Here is a 16,027-nt window from a genome sequence, read left to right as displayed (position 1 = left end):
TGCACCCTAAGCCCAGGGACCTGTCTCCTCTAATGACTGCCATGGCTGTCCTGGCCACTGCTGTCTACTTTTGATCTTGTTGACTCCTGTTGCCTGCTTTACTAACTGCATCAGTAAATCTACAGCATCGATCTACATTTTAGGTCTCATTTCGAATGCCCTGCCAAAGACTTGTCTCTGTTCTCATATAAAAATGTGATTAATCGCTCACCTTGGGCAGGCCAGTGACAGCGGCAGTAACCCCTAATTGACGTGAGCATTGCGAATAACTAATGTATAAGCTACCGTTCACGGCTAAGACTTTGGTATCAGTATTGATGTTTTACAGCTTCAAGTCATCTGCCGACCTGAAGGCAAGTCATCTGCACCCCCCCTCCCCCCCTCTATTCTCTGTCTTTGGGGGGTTTCTGAAAACAGCACTGCATTTGAATAAAAATCCATATTTAGTAGCATTACAAAGGGAGCTGAGGTGCAAGGATGCAAGGCTCAGTTACCTCGGTTACGGCCTAGCAGGGCATGCTGGGTGACCGGTGAAGAAGTCTTGTCCGTTCCCCCTGCTCAGACAACAGGTAGGGGTCCTCAGGCAGTCTAATGGGTGGTCTTTACTACCGAATGATTAAGACAGAACTCATCTAGGGTTTTGCTGGTTTGGTTGGCAGCTCAGGTTTTGCATGCACAGTGCTCCCACACCACACGGCTAAAGACCCATGCTCTATTATCCCTCCTCCATTGCTTTACCTCAGCCTTACCTTCCTATACAATGTCCGATCACCCAAACAGTCTCTCCACTGGCCCAAAATGTGGAGATGGTACTTGGGTATCTGCTCACTACAGGGAGGCAGGGTCTGAGGTCAGGAAATCTGGAAGGAATCGCTGCTTTTACACTGTCAGCCGGACGGTTCGAATTCCTCAACCACGCCTCCGTATTTCTCTGCAGCCTGGCATCTCCTCGTCCCCACACAGAACGCATCTGCCATTCATCATGAACATCGCTGTGCAGAATGTCAATTGCTAGAACTCCTGTGATAACTACTGCTTGCGTACAGAATGTCTCAGACAATTTCTTTATTGAGTTTAGAAATATGGGCAAAACAAAAGCTTTGCTGGTTATTCCTTCTTAACCTTAAGGTGTCTCTCTCTATGGGAACATTTGGGCTTTTTATGTGATGAGGCATGACCCAATCTCTCCCCCACCTCCCTGCAGAGCCTGTCGCTTAAAGGGAGGGGGGGGGGGGGTCACTAAGCAACCTAAACACAAGCCATACAGGAGACGTGTGAACACTGTGAATTTATTAATCAGATCGTCATAAATCCCACTCTGCGTTTTTACTGCTTTCTGTTCTAAAGCATCTCGCCTGGAGCGCCAATGGCCGATGGAGGCAGTTAGAACCAATCACGGCCGACTAGTTTTATTGAGTTTGACGCAGATACGAAGAGGGCAATTTAGGCCACTGCAGTCACTTTGAGATTCCGCTCTAGTGTCTTTCAAAACTGGCCCTCTCCCATCTCGCTCACCTCCGTCTAATAAATCTGAGGGCTTGATGAGGTGGGCGAGAGGCCCTGGAGAATGCGTTTTATTGGCATGGACTGTCGTAAAAGGTGGAAGAGAGCCCCACTTGTTTATCAAGCCCTGGCCCAACTGTGGAATATCTCATGAAACCAGATGTGACTCCAGTACTCCAGTGAGGTCAACAGACTCTCTCTCTGTCATTCTTCCTCTCTCTCACTCCCTCAATCTATCTTGCTGTCTCTCAGTCTCTCAATCTCTCTTGTTCTCTGTCTCTCTTTCCTTCTCTCTCTGTCTCTCTCTTGCCCTTTTGCTCTTTCTGTCCCGTAAGAGACTTGACTGGAGTTTTCTTTTTTAAGGGAAGAAAGAAAGCGTTCATGCAGCATTTATTTTCCTCAGATTTTGTACACCTGTGTGACAGTGCAGTGCTGTTGTTATGGGCTACAGCTGTGTTTCTGGAGCGTTATGTATGTGTTAGTGTTGTGTGCTATTTCACAAGGGGCCTGATGTATGCAATGTTTATTTCAAAGCCCATGCAGGGAGATGATTCAAGTGGTTTATTTATAGAGTGTCGCCGTACAGGGGCATGGTTGTGGGGTTCTTATTAGCAAGAAAGCTGCCCGCTTCTTAAATTTATTTAATAAATTATTTTCATAATTTACGACGTGATGGCATGCACCTCAGAGGAATACTTAGGAAAAAAATAAAAGACGTTAAGCTGTCCGGCTCTGTGAATGAATAAAGTAGGCAGTTAACGGAACTCAAATTCTTTGCAGAGTTTGTAGAAATGAGGCAGCTGCTGTACTGAAGATGGGGAAATGGAGCAGTTTCGCTATGTTTCTGCGAATGCTCCATTTTGCCATGAAAACCCCTGTCCCCACGCCTCTTCACAAGCCCTGCATTATTGATGCCAGTGCTGGCAGGTAGTGGATCGCGAATGGGGTGGCAATCGTTCAAAAAGAGCATCGACGTCAGGTGCGACGACTTCTGAACACTCAGGGAATGGTAAGTTGCTTAGCTGAATTATTTCTGTAGTCTTGCTCAGGGTCCAGTGCCTCCCTTTGGCCCTATTCCGTGCCTTAAGACCCCTGGGTCCATTCACATGTGGTAAACACCTTCGTAAACATTCACCGTGTATGTCGGCATGGAGATCGGGGAGCCGCATGTGTTTTCGGGCATGCTGTGGGTGGGGCTTGTGCGGTGTTGAGGGATGGGGATTGGGGGGGGGGGGGGGGGCTGTGTGTACTACTTTCCGATGACATCACCCCTTGCCCACAGTACTTATCAGCCAGAGGGCATGGCACAGTGATTGAGTCCCTGTTGTAAATGTCAGTGTGCTCACAGCACCGCAGAGTGCATCTCCATGATAAGGTCTACACTGGATGAGGGCGAGTACAAAGCGGTGAAAATCCCACATCTGACAGAGTGGCAGATAAGGCTTTGCCAGCTTCCTCGAGACGTTTAGCCCCATTTGCACTCTGAGGGTCTGTGAACACTCTTTTTCGTTTGCCTTCCACGCAGAGACCGCGAGGGTTGGTGCCTCCACGGCACGACTTTGTAGTGAAGCCAGTGAAGCATGGAAGCTTCCGGAAAACATCAACCAACACAAATATGGGCTTGCACAGCTCCTTAAGCTACCACTTTCACAGAAGCTCGATGGAGGCAGAACATGTCACTCGCCTCCTGCTTTTTACCTTCAATTTGTTATAGTAAACTATTACACCCATAGAAGCGGGCGCAATAAGTAAAAGAAAATGGGCACTCTCAGACTTCACCTTGATTTTGCTCTCCTCGACTGCAGAGAGTCATCTTCTTGGCACAGTAGTTGCAGGGGGTTTGTTCCTGACGGATTGCGTTTGTCTGCAGAAGAAGTGGACCGCGGCTCTCTGCTCTCACCCACACTTCCTTTCATGACTCCCTGCAAATTGATGTGGGGGTCCCTCTGTCAACACAACACTCTCCCCAGCCAATGCAATTAGCCGCTCAGGGGAAGATGCATTCTGGGAGCTTCTCTTCACGGCAAGCCATCCACACCCCGCGCGAGAAAAAAAAAAAACAACAAAAAAAAAACACTCCTATTACGCAAGTCTGAGAGCTCTGCAACTGAGGTGTTTGATTATCAGCGAGTGTAACTACATCACACACTGCTTCATAATGAAGCTAATCACACAGACCCACCTGCGCGTAGTTTGGCACTCGAAACAAGCGATTGTGGGCTGGCGGCTCTGGTCGATTCTTATTTTCCTAATAAAAAGAGACGGCTGGCTCCATCAGCATAGGCGTGGAAACGGCTGATTTAAATACCGTCTCAGAATTTTCCCTGTTCCGACGTCAGGCAGCTTCATCATTAGACAGCAGTCGGTCTGCACCACTTTTCTTTTTTTCCCCCCAGTTTCTTTCAGAAAAGATTTCTGAAAGGAGCCTTTTTTTCAGCGACTGAACTTAAGATGATTTTCGATGACTAACACCCCCCAACCCCATACACCCCGCCCCCCCCCCCACAAATCCAAGAGCAAGCAGAGAGTGTCTGGCCCTGGTTTTGCCCTCTCGTTTCTGACTGAAGGGTGGAAGAGAGGGAGGAAGAGAGAAGAAAGAAGTGTAGCTGCAGGTAAATCACTGACCTCTTTCCTCCCCCCTCCCTCGTCTAGTCCCGTCTGCCTTTAATGCTGCTCCCACGGTGCGAAGCCGGCGTGTGAAAGAAAGCATCTTTTCATCCGGGATGCTCCGAGGAGCATGGCGGCAGAGGGAGGTCTGCCAACGGCACGCCACACTCCGAGCGGCAGGAAGTGCACCAAATGGAGTGTGTGTGTGTGTGTGTGTGTCTGTAGGAGGGAGGGCCCAGTGTGCCTGAGGACCGCAGCGCTAGAGCTCTCCCCTGCTCACGTGTCTCACGGTGTGCCGCTGCAGATGGACAGGGCCCAGTTTAACCAGGTGGGGGAGGAGGGCGGGGGCGGTGTGAGGGAGTGGGGCAGGGAAGGAGAAGGAGGAGGGGGATTGAGATGAATCGTAAGGCGAAAGAGAGAAAGTGGAGGCATATTGCTGACAAATCTCTCCCGGCATTATAAATCATTGTCGTCGTTGTGTGTGTGTGTGTGTGCATGCGCGTGTGTGCACACTCGTGTGACTATTTATTTCTTTGTGTTTACACGTGTATGTGGTGGGTAACTATGCACGTGACGCCTTTTTCCTGTTCTTTAAAAATATCCAATCTCACCCAAATTTGGAATGTCCAATTTGCCAACTATGCACAAATGTGCTCACATACGCCCACTGCAGCCGGCTCAGGAGAATTTAGACAACGTGCAGTTCTTTAGAACACACGGTGCCAGCCAGCTGCATCTTTTTCCCACTGCAGCCACAGGCCCGGCCCGTGAGCAAAGGGGACAGAGGAGACCCAATCATACACACGGGTTCCTGGAGCACCGCTGTCCGGCTGAATGAATCCTGCCCATAAACAGTATCTCTTTGATGACACAAAGCCAATTGTCCCCCGCCCCTGCAGGGATGCGGTGCCATCTTTGTTATAATGCGTTTATAGCTTACCACATTTGGCAAATCATAAGCACATTTATGGCTGTTTCAGTTATGCGGCATAGAGCACTGCTAGCGGAGCTCCGGCACTCTCTGGGTTGCAGTGAGGAAGGTCTCCTCCCGGGAAGCGCTGGTGCCTCTCCTCTCCTCTCTCCCGCACGCAGCCCAATCCTTCAGACCGTCTTCCAGCGCTAATCCTGTTTTCAAATATCTCAGGAAAGAGGATTATCTTGTAGAGCGGTATGAATTTCGGAGCAGCTCGCTCACACTTAATTAAATGTATTATTGTGTCCTGAAAACCTCACATTCTGTCTCCTTGGATATCGCAGAGCGTAAAAAAAATAAAAATAAATCTGCGCACTATAATTAAGCTTAATTGATTTTCTTCACCTTGGGTTCTCCCCGCCCCCCCCCCCCGAGCTCAAAGCCATGTGCTGGTGGGGAGGCCAGCCTCCAGCGTGCTGCAGGCATCAGATTATCCAAACATTTGACTCGGTCTCCATGGTAGAAATCTCTACCCCCCCCCCCCCCCCCCCACCCCCATCCCCAGAGGACGTCAACAGGCGTCTGCCAGAGATAAGACTATATCAGGAGTGTGTGTCCCAAGCAGGGGGCATTATGGGAGAGGGGTGGATTTGGGGGGGGGGGGGGGAACAGGGTTTATTTATGGACTGTAAGGGTGAGATGCTGCCGAGGATATGAACACAGCCTTCAGGACCTTGAGGAGATAAAGATGAACGCCACACCTGTCATTTCTCACCACCCCCACCCTCCGCCATCAGTGCATCAGCCCCCACTGCCTACTAATCAAGCCTTCAAAGCAGCAACGCAGCTCACCACAGTCTCTCTCCACGCGACTGTTTTACAATATTAATGCCATCTCCGCATATCATTTGAGGAAACCTCGAGCAAACCTTGCAGCGCATTAGCGCTTGTTGCTTCATGAAAAATTCTCTTTAATTCTGCCTGCTGTTTACTTGTTTTGACAGACATCCTTATTGTTTTCAGTAATGCCTGCTAAGTTGAAATAAATTGCTTTCCGCGCTGCAGGTATCTCCCAAATTTCAGGTGGCTCTCCTTCCACCCCCCTGGTGCCTGCATAAATGTCATGAACAGGTGGGAGGGGGAGAAGGGATCTGAAAGCCTTGAGACCAGCAGTATGGCTGTATGCATGCATGAGGAGGTCTGTTGTGGATCATGCAGTTTTGATGGAAAACACTATTTCTTTCCCCATTTCATAAGCATTTCATGTCTGGGAAGTGTTCTTTATCCAAAGTGAATTGCATGACTTCCCTATTATGTCACATTATGCATATTTTACGTTGTGACATATTATACATCTTTCTTTCTTTAACTGTGCAATTAACAGATATTCTGGCTGAAGGCCCGACAGAAGTGCGCCACTGGAGATCTTTTTCCAGTAACTGGAAAGCCTCTGCCACCTCCACTTTATCCTCCTTCCTGTCTTGTTTTCTCCTCCCATCCTGATCTTCCCCGTCCAAATAGCCTGTTCTTCAGTAAAGTGAGGGCATGACTCGTTCAGATGCCATCTAATATTTAACAGGGCCCCCAGCATGCAGAGAATGAGCCAGAGGGGTTTATCGTAAACCGTAACACATTCATCCAGCAGACTTACAACGGGGTATTTTTAGCACTGAATGAGCCAATGAGCTAAGGCTATAGAGTATCTCAGGCTGTCCAGCTGCCAGCTCAGTCTTTGGGTAGAGTAAGCTGATGGGTTCTATTCCATTTCAACTGATTCAGTTCCAGAAACTAATTGAAATTCAGTTCACAAATTAGGAAAATTCCTCATCATTCTATATGGTGGTTTTTCAGTTTCATGAATTTAAATTCCTTTCAAGAATTGAAATGTGTGTGTGTGTGTGTGTGTGTGTGTGTGTGTGTGTGTGTTGGGGGGGTGTAACATTTTATATTTCACAGTTGCGTTTCTGTAGCATCTTGATGGAGCTGAGGGTCCTTGCTTTAGCATTGGGTTAGCATATTGCCATCGAGTTTGTGTATTAGCATTGAGTTTGGGCATTAGCATGAAGTTTGTGTTTTAGCACTTAGTTGAAAATTCACACTAACCCCTGGCTTCCGGGAGGATCTGAGTTGGTGTTTGTTGCCGTGTGCATATATCTGATCTCTTGCCCTGGGTTGTGTTTTTCTGTGTTTGTTTAACTTTCATTTATGCATTTATTTATTTTGGGGTTTTACATCTCCACTGTTATTTAGCAAGATTGCAGAAGATAGAGGGGGTGCTGATTTGGGAGTCCTCAGCTCAGCCCCCCACCCCCGCCATGACAGAGTGAACAATCTGGCTCTCTCTTCTTTGGTGACTCACCCCTCCGTAAATCCCGGAGATATTTACAGATCTGCCAAGCGATTTCTCCTAAAAGCAGAATTATCCGGCCAGCCTCTGGACTGCCTCGCCAGCGCTTCAGCCTCATTATGTGGCATGATTACTCTTCCACGTTTTTAATAACGTACAATATCAGAAATAACCGGAACGTCCAAGTCCCTGCCAGAGCCCAGTGGTGTTTGTAGTTGCAGCGTCCTCTTTGCCTCAGGAACTGACGCTCATTATTAAATATGCGGCACTATTTTTCATTCAGAGCATAATCACGTAGCCTAACACTTTCGAGCGAACAAACAATGCGTCACACTTAAAGCTGTGGCGATTAGTCTTGCCGCTTGTGCGTGTCCTGTAATTAAGTGAGGCTAAGTGTCCAGACACAGCGCAGTGTGTCCCTACACCTGCCACGGCCACTCCTTCTCCCGAAATTCAAGAGCAATTCAACACAACACCACAGCTTTTTTTAGTGTCTTTGTTCTAGTGTCCACTAAGCCATACGGCGAAGACAAACCGCACACTGCTCCCTCTCCCGCTGAGAAGGACGAGAATATACACACAGCCAGTCCTGTTTTGTAAAGCGGAAGCAGCCCGGACAGATGGAGGGTTTGCGCTGTGCCATTCAGCGATGGGCAGTGCCAGCGAGCCATGCCAGGTTTCAGCAGGGCTTCAGAAGGGGGTTAAGGTGGGTCTTTAATCCCCTGTTATCACGCAGGCATTTGGAGTGTCAGCTGCTCATTAATGACTATCAGTCCATTACGTATTATCTGGCCTCAGCTGTCCAGTTGTGTGTTACTCTGACCTTACGACAAATATAAATGTTTCAAAAAAGATGGTGCATCGTGCAACTTGTTTAGAGCTAGCTGTCTGTCATGGCTGTTCCTTCGTACATGCATTGGCTGCTAAGAGAGGTCACGTTGTGAATTTGGTGTGTACTGGAACACAGGCTTTAGACGGCCCTGACCTCCTATGGGGACCATATTGAGTTGTAAGGAGAGGGTAAGCATTCAAACGGTTGTTTGTGAGGTTAAGGGTTCACACACCTCTGCCCGGCAGAGGGGGCCCCCCTCAGAGGTAGCACACACGCCTGCAAACAAACCGCCGCCTGTATTCGGTTTCAAGCCCTCCGACAGGCTGGTCTTCAATTATTCATGATATTACATAACCGCAGCACTCTCCAGCATCTCTGCTCTGAGGCCCCAATGTACAACTGGAGAGGAGAAATTCTCTCATCAGCCAGAAAAATGACACTGGGTCCCCCAGATCATGCAGACCAATATTGGGCATATTGTCATGCCATCCACCAAGTTATGCGGAATAATATTGAGCATATTGGCCAATTGGCCAAACTATCTGAGACCACTAACTTCCTTCGCACCAAGCACAGATGTTTAGAATTGTAAACATCGCATTTAAAAAATGCTTTATTAGTCTCCTCGGTGGGGCCAGATTACAGAGTGGCCATTGTACTTGGCCGGCTACTCCTGCTCCCTTGGCTCAGTTTCCAGGAAGAAAAAACAAAACAGAAATGCAAGTAAATCACAGCCTGGACTCGAGCACCATCCCAAAAGCAAGCCAACTGCTCCCTCCTTTTAAAATCTGAAATCAGGGTGTTTGATTAACAGTCACGTTTGTTTTATTACCACAAAGGGCAGTGACCTCTTCACTCAAAGGCCCTAACCAGCTCTTACGGTCCCAACTAGCAGTGGGCAGGAGCATCTATGTGCAATGCACTGGTGACTCTGGAGAGCCAATAAAAAGACGTCATAGTAAAGGGCTCCAGAGTTTCTAAAGCCTCAAGGTGCTTTCACTTGGGGTCACGTAAGCTACGTGCACAAATCCTTAGCATGGTCACAGCAGTGGGACTTGTCTCCCGTCTTCACCATGTAATAGGAGGGTACGGTTGCTACTCTGAAACCGATCCTGCCCAGGTGGATTGTAATGAGGTATGTTCCTTAACCACCATGGACCTATCAGGGAATAGGGATCGGTTTCCATGTAGCTTGTCTCTAGGTTGAACAAAAACCTTTGGAAACATGGAAAAATCCACCATTCTGGGCTCTGTTTTTTGTTTTGCTTGGCAGAAGGCACTGCAAAGTGTTAGGTAGCCTACCTTTACTCCCCCATCAATGTGGTGGAAGTGGGTGGGGAAATAGATTACTCGGCTTAGGGGGAAACCTCACTGCCCATCCGCCCGTCCATCCATCATCTCTTCTCTTCTTCCTCAGTGTGAAAACTACAGCCTAGGAGGGGAGGGGATTGAACCTGGTATTGTCAGTAGAATTCTGTGGAGCTGTTCACACAGCTGCCTGCAGGAGCCTTGGCAACACTCACTCAACAACAAAGCAGAAGTGTCGGGGCGTGCCCTGGCATTTGAGAAGGAATCTGGGGTGATACCGCCTCATGGCCCTGAAGGACAGAACAACAGACACCAGGGACAGAACAGCTGGGGCCCCCATGGCTTGTGCTACAGGCTTGTGAACCTCTATCACTGACCTCAGGAACACCAGGGCACTATGTGTATTTGACTTTGCTAGGAAAGGAAGCTTCGTATTGCCTGCACTGCTGTGTGCTTACACTGAAATACTTGAAACTGCATACAGAACAAAAAACTGGCACAAATCATCTTTATTCAACTAAAGTATGTTATGTTAGTCGCTCTTGTGTTTTGAGTGTTTTCAAATCATATTTTACCCTTGTGGCACCTGAATATTTTATGTATAGTGTGTACGAATTAGATTTGACTCTTTTTCAACAGTAGGTAATGGTCTTTTTCAGTATTTCATACTTGGTGTGTGGCACGTATTTGCTTTGCAAATGGAAGTATTGGTCCATTAATACATTTCCTCTGTGTCCTTTGCCATCCTTGCCTGTCTCCTCTTGCAGCACTAAGGCAAAGTGATAGATTTGGTTAACTGCACATAGTATATGGGCCCCTTTCCAGGGTTCAGGAGCCATTCTTATGGTCTGGGTAAATGTGAGGTTTGTGAATTCAGTGCAGTCCCTTGTAAGTGGGGAGAAATGTGGTAATAATTCTAGGGGCCGGGGGGAGTGGGCACACTTTTTTTGCAATATACTTTGTGCCCACTAAAGGACCCAGTTCATTATTCTTTCAGAGGACCCAGAATTCCTGGCTACTCCCCTGGCCCAGGGGCTTGGCAGGTGGTGCAGTTCTGTACCCGGTTGTTCTGTCCTTAGTTCCTTTCCTAGAACTTAGGGAGCATTTCCTATTGCTCGGGACCAGAGTTCAGTCCCTATTCTGTTTCCTTCCTGATCTGCCAGTTTGTGCTGTGATCCTTGTGTTCTCTTGCCACATTTTTGGATTGGACCCTTTTAATAATGGAGTATAGCCCGTTCTTCAGAGATGCAACTTCCCTGTTACCCAGGCCTGTCCAGACATGACACTCCCATTGCTGACGAGTGGCACTGCAGTTCTTGTCAAAATCTCTGAGGGATGTTTTCAGATGCAAAACCAAAGTACTGCAGCTAAGAGTTTCTTTCCAAGGAGGGTGTTGGCAAAGACTGCATTCAGACATGATTTACATGTCAAAGAGACATATCTTAATTATTTGTTCTTGCTTTGCTAACAAAAGCCATCTAATGGCTCCATCATTTAGTCCTTTTATCCTCGTTATTTTTCAAGGATTTTCTGCATTCTCTCGTTCCGTTCAGCTCCAGTGTGAAAACAGTCTTCCACTCTTAAAGTCTGAAAAGGTTGATTCCTTTGTAATTGTACTGCGAGCATATTAGCATTTATGTCCATAAATGGGTTAATATTCCATAGTACTTTTCTGGTTGCTTTCCCTTGACACTTGACACAGTGTTTCAGTGTCTACCGTGGGAAGGAGCGCACTGAGATAAAGGCTTGCTACAGTTTTCCCAGAACACACCCTAGTTCTCTCTGTCTCTCTTTCTCTCTCTCTTAGTCTGAACCCCTCCCTTTGCATTGCTATTCTTCCTGGCCACTATTGGCAGCTTGCCCCCCCCCCCCCCCCCATTCACTGTTGATACGGTGTACTTGGGATGTAAAAACAGTGCCCTTGTTCTGTGACTGCCAGAACATAAGGGACACATTCCAGCCAACAGATGACAGACAGCTTGGTCTTTGATCTTCTCTCCTCCCTGATCATCTGTACAGTGTGGAGGATCACTGGAAACAGTTAAGATTTCCTTTCAAAAGAGGTGAATGCACTCCAGCGCTGGCCTTTGCTGAAATACGGAGTAAACCCTGTTTTTATTATCTGGTAGCGTAGTGTGAGACGTTAGGCAGAACTCGAGGGGAGGATCTCCACACACAAAGCTCCTCCTGCAGATTTCCTCCGCTCCATCACCTTTGATGCCCTCATATTTTATGCACCTGCATTATTGCTGAGGGGTTGTGGTCAGGATCTGACAGTTGCTGTAGTGTGGCACCATAGAGGCTAGTTCTGGGGCTTGGGTGAGAGAGCCTAGCACTTCCCAGCATGCTTTGCTCCACCAGCCAGTTTCCAGAGCTCCTCTTTTGATTAAGTAAGGGGCGCCCTGTCGAGGAGCTGGACGGCTCAACGCTGACTCGCACCGAGCCATGCGGCTGGCTGCGCAGACCCTGTTTCTTTTCAGAGGCTTCTTTTTCCTGATCTCCACATGATACACTGTCTCTCCGAAACTGACCTGGAGACATGACGTGTGAAGACCAGAGCAGGAAGTGCTGGCAGAGAACAGTAACTGTACTCCCAACTATTTTCCTCCCTACAGTTTGCCAGCCTCTGACTGCCGAGACCTCCATACCAAATGGCATTAGGCCCCTGCTTCTTCATGACAACCCCCAGCTTCCAAAATAAACATAGGCTTGCTTCTTAATAGTCTTAATGTGAACAGCAGACACAACATTCCCCGGTTGCGAGGTCAGTTTCCTCAGAGTTCCAGGCTAAAGAATCGGAACGAACATGGACAAAGGTGTTGAATGTGTCCGCATAAGTCTAACCGAGTGAAACGAAATGGGGCCCACAACAGCCGTTATCGGTTTCCCGATGGTGCGATTCCCAATGGCATTTAAAGCTTGCAGTGTCCTGTATAGTTAGAAAATGCCCTCGGGCACACCGTTGGCAATCACCAAAAGGATCCGTCCCCTGCACATCCCGTTCTCTCCCTTTTGTTGTGAACATCAAAGCCTGAGGTAGATGTGCATCATTGCTCGCTCTGCAAATTATATGAAGTACACTAGCTTCCACCAGGATGGCTGTGTGTGAACGCTAGAATCAATACACATCTGTGCTGACAGACTCGGAGGGTATACAGACTGCACATTCATCATCTTGGCTAAACGGCGGAGAGGAAGTTTCCCCGCTGTTCACTCGCTTGTAAGGAGAGCCAAGCCTCATCCGAGAGGCACGTCGGGCACCCGTAGGTCTAGAAACGTGGGCTGCAGATTGCCTTCATAAAGCAGGCGGTTCGCTTAATGGGCGGTGAGCGAGATGGGGATCCATTTCTTAGCATTTTCAGCACGGAGCCATCTGCGATGATCATTATCATCCCTTCCCTTCTCCATGCCGGCTAATTGACTTCACGCAGATATCGCCGCTGTAATTAAATTTCCCCCATCCTGAATCTAGCGTGAGTGAGATCCGGGGTGTACAGTACAGCTGTCCATGCACAGATCCCCCCCCTCCCCGCCTTGTTTGCCCCCCCGGTGGGGCTCACTTGGCCTTCTGGGAGGTTTGAGGAGGTCCTCTCCTGCTAGCCTCTTTTCGCTCCTTAACGAGGGCGCGGAACGGGACGGTGATTTATGGCTGCCACAGCACTGTTAATGAGGGACGCAGAGGGCTCTGTGGAGAGCCTCAACGAAGCGCTTCATTAACGGCTCACCCCCGCTGGAACGGCACGAGGGTGGGGAAGAGGATAGCAATGCATTTATATGGTAATACCAGCCAGTCGCCCTTAATAAGACTGTGTTGTAAATGAATGAAGAGGAGAATGAGGTGGAAGGGAATAATAACACTAACGCTAATAATACCGGGAGGCAGCTGTACCTTCATTGTCGCCGTAATAGGCCATATATTACTGTTTACAATTTAGGCATTTGGCAGATAATTTTAGCCAAAGCAATTTGCAAGTGCATTTAACGTGGTAAGCAAACACCACTAGAGCTAGTCACAATCAAATTGGCTCCACCACCGTGGTGCATGGCTCAGTACCTGCAGAATGGAGGGAGATAATGATATTGGATTGCTGGAGAAGTGTGGTGTCTGCAGCACAGTGAGCTGGGAGCTGTGGTATCGGGGATTGGGTTGAGGGCTCTGAGGTTCACTCTCCAGTGCTATACGTGCCGGGCGGCTCGGTGCATTTCCTCGCCCAGGCTTGCAGAAACAGATGGCAATTAGTGTAAATTCCTGGGTTGTGGCGAGGTGTTTATTTAACGGAGCCGGGCCGCGTGTCAGCGAGCTCCCTGGGGCGGCCCTGGTCTCCCCTCTCATAATTCCATTATTGAGCAGAAATGGAGGCCCTGAGGGAATTTAGTGCGATTACAGTGGCCAGGAACCCAAAAGTGGCAAAGAGAGCTTCTTAGGGATTCTTAGGGAGTGTGAGGGGGATATTAGGATGGAGTGAGAAGGGGAGGCAGCATGTGATGGAGAGAGTGAGAGAGATGGATTGGAATGTTTTTCCCAGTCATCTAAGAAATGCTCCCTTGGCGTTTCTGTGGAAAAGGGAGTGAGAGGGAACGAGAGCAAGAGTAAGAGTTGAGCGAGAGGGCTGAGAATGGGAGGGGGCAGGCATGGCCTGACAGTAAGCTGCGTCATCCGCTCTTTTGAAAGACCTTTGCTTGCTTTCACGGCTGGATAAGCACCCCCCCTCACCCCCACTGAGGATGGCCCTAATTCACAGATGACCAGGAACAATGGATGCTGTTGTGTCCCTCACCTCTGATGGTCGGAGCGGTAATACAATGGAGCTCTTCTCTGCCGCTGGACGCCAATGCATCTCCCCCGGCGATAGGACAGACCCCGCTAATGCTACCTGACAGCGAGGCCACAAAGGCTGCACTGTTCATTGTAGAGACGAGGGGGAGGGGACAGAGGGTCGGTATAAGAGGATGTGTACTGTACTTTCTGTGTGTGCGTGTGTGTGTGTGTGTGTGTGTGTGTGTGTGTGTGTGTGATTTAGACGTGTGGGGGTGGGTTAGTCAGTGTGAGTTCCTAGAGGTCAAAATAACAATTAGTGTAGCCCATTGTCTGTGACTAAGCCCATCCGAAACTTCCCCTAGACGATGTGTGTGGAAATGGAGTTTGGGCAGCATTCCCAGGCAAGATCAAGTGGAGCAAGGCCCATCCCAGCTCATCCCGAACATGGGAATGGGACCAGGGAGCAGGCCAGGGACTGGTGGAGACACAGGACCTGGGGCAGGAGAGTAGAGATCATGTACTATGTGCTGAAGGGTCGAGGGTTCCTTTCTCTAGCAGGACAGCAATGCTGCACCCTTCTGCTTCTTTAAACTATGGTCAGCCAAACCTCTGCTCGTTAGGTGTGATTTTTAAGATGCAGTTTTTGTTTCATGCCCTTTTTCAAAATGAAAGGCAATGTTGTATAGAGTATGTTCTAGCTGCATAGGTGTCTTTCAACCATAGATACAATTTGCTTCTTGTATGCTTTAAACCATATTTTAATTGTATTTGTATTATATGTATCACCATATAGGTCTTCCCTTGCGTACTTTCCTCGCTCCTAGTTCCACCCATTTGAGGATGCAAGGAATGGAAGCGAGGAAAGGACATGAGGTCGGAGGAATCGAGGAAATGTATATTATGAAAATTATGCACAGTTGCTCTTTCATGCGTCAGTTTGAAGCCTCACCAATTACAGACTTGGCAGATGGGGAAAGGGGTGGATCCATCGGTTGATCATTTATACATCATACATTCTGTAAAAATACAAAATATGCAGTCATGTTCCCTTGGTCAAGAGCCTCCTAGCTCCTTGAAAGAGCTTTTAAGGGATTGAAATGTCCTTAAAGATGGCTAACCTCTTAATTTCCGGGTTAGTGAAATGAGCGACTGGGGTGAGCCCTGAGACAGAGCCTCAATTAAGGTTCCTGGTTACGTGCCTCAATGAAATCTAAAAGAAATGGTGGCCCTCCAGGACATTTACATTAAAGGCATTTAGCTGCATTTAGATGCTCTTATCCAGAGTGATGTACAAAGGGCTGTGTATTTCTTCTCATCTGTTACTTTTCAACATGTACAGCTGCGCCAAGATGGCTGTGTGTTAACTCAAATTCATTGGGTACAAATTTATGCATTTAAATTACCTCAAAGCACACAGGAATCAACATATTGGCAATATTGGAAATCTTCCTTAATGCACTATGCTATATGTAGCTACACGCATTATTCTCACTTGTAGTCCTTTATCATGTAGAGTAGTGTAGCATTGTGTACTCACCATGCACCTTTAGTGCAGGGGCATTTGTACAGTAACCAGTACTACTGCTGCACAGGCTTTAGTAGCTGAAGCCATGCATTATAAACAAGCATTTTCTAAAAGCAATGAACGTCACCGGGTGGACGAGGGCACGCTCAAAACGATAATCTGGTTTACTATTGCAATAAAAGGTCACAGGTCGTGCTGCGATACATCATTCTGATAGCAGCTGCTGGATTGAA

The 16,027-nt window shown here is 48.1% G+C and overlaps 1 protein-coding gene across 1 annotated transcript in view; it reads left to right on the top strand.

Annotated features, from left to right (window-relative positions):
• The window catches only part of magi3a (membrane associated guanylate kinase, WW and PDZ domain containing 3a), a 114,936-nt gene that overhangs the window by 48,844 nt on the left and 50,065 nt on the right, over positions 1–16,027 (top strand). The gene's annotated exons all lie outside the window — the stretch shown is intronic.

This window comes from Conger conger, chromosome 10 (assembly GCF_963514075.1).
Source record: "Conger conger chromosome 10, fConCon1.1, whole genome shotgun sequence".
Taxonomy (NCBI): Eukaryota; Metazoa; Chordata; class Actinopteri; order Anguilliformes; family Congridae; genus Conger; species Conger conger.
The sequence above is the reverse complement of the archived record's forward strand: the minus strand, read 5'-3'. Positions and strand labels throughout refer to the sequence as shown.